Source organism: Penaeus japonicus, unplaced genomic scaffold (assembly GCF_977035675.1).
Source record: "Penaeus japonicus unplaced genomic scaffold, GWHDUDI00000001_assembly GWHDUDI00000042, whole genome shotgun sequence".
Taxonomy (NCBI): domain Eukaryota; kingdom Metazoa; phylum Arthropoda; class Malacostraca; order Decapoda; family Penaeidae; genus Penaeus; species Penaeus japonicus.
The window spans coordinates 8,001,752-8,006,751 of record NW_028234444.1 but is presented as its reverse complement, the minus strand read 5'-3'; the positions used below and the strand labels follow the sequence as shown (position 1 = coordinate 8,006,751).

The 5,000-nt window shown below is 39.2% G+C and overlaps 1 protein-coding gene across 47 annotated transcripts in view; it reads right to left on the bottom strand.

Moving 5' to 3' along the window:
* CaMKII (Calcium/calmodulin-dependent protein kinase II) overlaps positions 1–5,000 on the bottom strand; it is a 141,344-nt gene that overhangs the window by 60,028 nt on the left and 76,316 nt on the right. The gene's annotated exons all lie outside the window — the stretch shown is intronic.

The window sequence follows — 5,000 nt, the reverse complement described above, 5'->3', positions numbered from 1 at the left end:
CAGCAACTCTCGGCTCTCATACCGGCTATTACTATTAAGTTAGTCGTAAACGTTCTTGAGAAAGAGACTTTAAACAGATTTTATGGCCTGATGGTGCAAGCAAGATTAGCTTCGGTAAATGATTCGAAGAGCAGCGCAAAGTAATAAATCCTGGCGAAGGAAACTTGGCGATAAGAAATTCTAGTAAGGCTTTCTTACGAATGAGAGAATGGAATCGGAAAAAAAATGTGATGCGTTGCAAAGTCGTGATGCACAAATATATATATATACATATATATATATATATATATATATATATATATATATATATATATACATATATCTTTACGTTCATACACATACGCACACAAAAACGAAAATAAATGAAACAAAGTGGAAAGCATCGTCAATCCAAATTCTCTATCGCAAATATAAAATTCATCGTCAACCCGTTTATCTTGGCTCTTGTTCCTCATTAAAAATGCTCGCTGGAAACTTATTCCTAATGATGAAAAAATTATGTCGCTTACCTAATGAACCTCACTTCTCATTAATGAGTAATTGTCTATCTGCCAGCCTGCAAATGAAGACTTTATTACAACTGCTATCATTTCCCCCTTCATAAGTCATTAGAGTGTTCTTCACTACACGTGCAATCTTCATAATAATCATGCCAACATTCTTGAATTATCAACTCGTATTTCATAAAAGAAATACAAAAGAATATGATAACTACATTTTTTGGCAGTTTGGGCTAATGAATCTCAATTATCAGTCACACCTAAAAAAAATAATTAACGATGACAAAAATGATTTATAAAATCAAATGTTTTCCGAAACCCCGAATATGGATTTCGAACACCAGCTAATCCTAAAGCGACAATCCCCGTAAAAATAATGAAATAAAAAGTAAGAAGATGTACATTACAATAATGTAGACGCAAAGCATTTAATTCCTATTGATAGACCCGAACAGTAGGTTCCGATTCCCCTATTCCCCGAAGGATGATCCTTTACACGAGTAAATTCCAAGCAAGCGATAGTCAATCGTTTCAGAACAAGCTGGAAAGCGCATTGGCTCGGTGGGTGTGGCTATCGTAAATTCTTATTGATCAGTGTGTCACTCTTACGCCACTTCACCTTTAATGCCTCAAATATTCACGCTAAAATCCAGCAGTATGCCTTTACGTTATCATCCTGGTCTTATTACGTCACCAACCATTAGTTTGTTTGCTTTTCTGCGTTTCCTTTCGAGGTTTGAGAAATGCTTTGAAGCATCCTTTTCCAAAATCTGAAGATTATAAAAACATTTTTTTTTATGTTGTTTTTCCTTGGTGATATACAAAAGCCGAAAAAAATTAATAATAAAAAAACGGAGTGTGACAAGAGATTAGGAATGTTGTTTAACTAATGGAACACAAACACACCAATGCGCTGGTATCTTGCAAGGAATTTCTCGTGCAATCCCTTCTGTTGCCTAACGTCATTTTCTCATTTCTCTTTTCTTGCTCGTGAACCTTTCGTTAAACATGGATAAGAAGGATTCCTACCTGCCCTGCAATGTTTCTCTCAATTTTTATAGAATGTTCAGAAAACAAGTGAAATGCAATATATATATAGCCTATTCTGTGTGCATGCGGGAATGTGTGTGAATGTATGTGGGAGTGTATATGTGAGTGTATGTATGTATGTATGCATGTATGTATGTATGTATGTATGTATGTATGTATGTGTGTGTGTGTGTGTGTGTGTGTGTGTGTATGCGCGCGCGTGCGTCTGTGTGTGTGTATATATATATATATATATATATATATATATATATATATATATATATATATATATATACACACACAAATATATATATATATATATATATATATATTAAAATAGTTTTCATCAGCAAGTGTTTGAAACAATTTCCACTCAAATACATAAAACAAAACACAGTCGACGAAGAGAAAAAGGCGGGAAATCCGTGTCTGCGCCACGACCTGTAAACCCAACTGAAAATTTTATCGCGTTCCCCGAGCAACAGCGGCTGCGAGCGACCTACATCGAAACCCTCTGAGTTATAAGAATAAAGGTGATAAAACTCTAAATAAATACGATAACGCTAAGCTAAATACGATGCGGGTAAATACGTTTAGATTATATATAATATGAGATTACTAATTACCCAAAGACAATACACAATAGGACGAAATACTCGAAGACAATACACAATTTGACGAAATACTCGATCTTAATATACAAAAGAACGAAATAATCGAACACAGTATACAATAAGACGATAACCAAATGCTAAATATGATAAGGCTTTAGATATGTCGTCTTGGCCTTAAAGGGACACCTCTGCACTCGCTCGGCGTCAAACGACAGGCGAAGAATTCTTACAAGTTTGGCCACTCAACGTTAAGTACAAAGCCTATGCCAACTCATCGGTTTCCTGATATTATGCAAGCTGTATTTGCTGTAATCCCTCTGTTGTACACGATGAATGATGTGCGGAGGAGGAGGAGGAGGAGGAGGAGGAGGAGGAGGAGGAGGGAGGGGGGAGGAGGAAGAAGAAGAGAAAGAGGGGGAGGAGGAAGAAAAAGAGAAAGAGGGGGAGGAGGAAGAAGAAGAGAAAAAGGGGGATGAGAGAAATAGGAGAGGGAAGAGAGAAATAGGAGGAGGACGGAGAAGGGGAGAAATAAGAGGATGTGGTGGTGGAGGAGGAGGGAAGAGGGAAGAAGGAGGAGGGGGGAGAAAGAGAAGGAGGATAAGGAGAAGAAAGAGAAGTGAGAAGGAAGAAGAAGAAGAAAGATGCAGGGGAGGGAAGAAGAAGAAGAAGAAGAAGGTAGGGGAGGGCGAGGAGAAGAGGGAAGAGACCGGGAGAGGCGGAGGGGATGGAGCGCCGGGGTATAATTTAACTTTGATTCACCGGCAGGATTTTCGAGGAATGGAAGCCTCTCTCCTTGGGACTTCCTTCACCATGACGCATCACTCACGCACGGGGATTCAAAGGACCGAGGAATATGTGTGGGCTAGGGGAAGAGAGGGGGAGGGGAAGGAGGGAAGAGGAGGGAGGGGAAGGAGGGAAGAGAGAGGGAGGAGGAGAAGGCAGGGGGAAGAGACAGTGGAGGAAGGGGGGAGGGAAGAGAGGGGAAGGAGGGAGGAAGGGTTGAAGGAAAGGGCCGGGGGAGGTAGGGAGTGGATTGAAGCCCTGCACGACGGTGGCTTCAAAGGCTAGAATTAATTGGATAGTCGGGTAGTTTCGAGAAGGTCCTCGACTGACATAGAAGTCGCTTGATACGATAAACGGGGTGAGGATGCGTGCGTGCGTACGTGTGTTCAGATGTTTGCAGCGTGTTACGTTGATGCGCATTTGTTTCGTTTGTGGATACGAGCAAATAATAAATTTAGATACCTATTTTTTTGTCTAAATACCCTCCTTTATCATTATATATATTGTATGCGGTAAGATACGTTATAATATATTCCTTGGATCTCAATAGCTCCGGTTAAACTACTAAAATAGTAACAGCAAAATCAGTAACAACAGCAGCGAAAATGATAACCTAATAACAGTAACAATAGTAGTTTAAAGAACAGCAATAATAGTAACTTAATTAACAGTGATAATAATGATAATAATAATGATAATGAAAGTAATAAAAAAGACGATAATAATAATGACAACAATAATAATAGCAATGATAACTGCCGCCAGCGAAATAGTAATAATAACAACCGCAGAAATAATACGTGACGATCAAATTCCTTTGCGCGGGGACCCAAGATTAGCCCAATCAACATTCCTGACCAGCCGTCACTTCCACACACGGCAAAAAAAAAGAAAGAAAGAAAGAAAAAAGAAAAACTCCAAAAAGAAAATAAAAATGACAAGAAAAAGAAAAGGGAAAATCACTCGATATCAGAAAGATTTTCCCGGAGCTGCGACGGCCGATTCACACAAGACTCTCGAACAGCCACTCCACTTTTCACTCCAACTCCTCCTCCGTGTTCTCTTTTATGGCTTGAAAGCAAAGACTGGTAAAGATCGCGGATAAAAATGCAACAGTTTTTCGGCGGATGTGATTGTCAAGACGGGAATCATTCAATTGATGGATAATGGTTTGTACGTGATAAATAAAATGATTGTCAATACAATAGTTATTCAATTGATGGATAAATGTATGTTATTCGATATATTATTTTCTAGATTATTAATTCAAGTCATCCGATAGATAAACTGATAGATTGTTAATGAAATAGACAGTCGATAAAAAGATAAATAGACTGTAAATGCAACAAGTTGTACGTACATTCCACAAAGTGTAAATAAACGAAGTCTAAAATAAATGCAATATATCAGAAAACTATTCGAAATATATCAAGAGCATTAAAAGACTACAAATCTACATAACACCTCACAAAAGTAGGCCTAAAAAAAAAGAAAATCCCAAATTCCAATTTCGTAGTCGGCCACCCGCCCTCGACCCCCCATGGGAGACCGTGATAAGGTTGCCAGTGAGTGATTTTCCCTTCCATTTTTATGTGTGAGGTTTCCTATCTCGCCCTTGGATTGCCCTTCGTCCAACTCGGATTTATTCTTACCCGATCTCTCCCCGGGATAAGATAATCGTGTTCCTCTTTTTTCTCACTTTCTCCTTTTCTTTCCCCTCTTCCCTCTCCCCTCTATCCTCTCCTTTCCCTCTTCCCTCTATCCTCTCCTTTCCCCTCTTCCCTCTCCCCTCTATCTTTTCCTTTCCCTCTTCCCTCTATCTTCTTTCCCCTCTTCCTTCTCCCATCTTTTCCCCTATTCACTCTCTCCTCTCCTTTCCCCTCTTCCATTTCTGTTTTACTTCTCTCAGTCCTTTTGTCATTTAGTTTTTTCTCTCTCTTTAACTTCATTTTCTTCTTCCTCTCCAATTTCCTCCCGCTCTCCTTTACCCTTTCTCTACGATACCTATTCATTCATTGTACCTCTCCCCTTTACTTGTCCCTCCTCTCTGATCTTTCTTCTCTCCTTCCCTCCT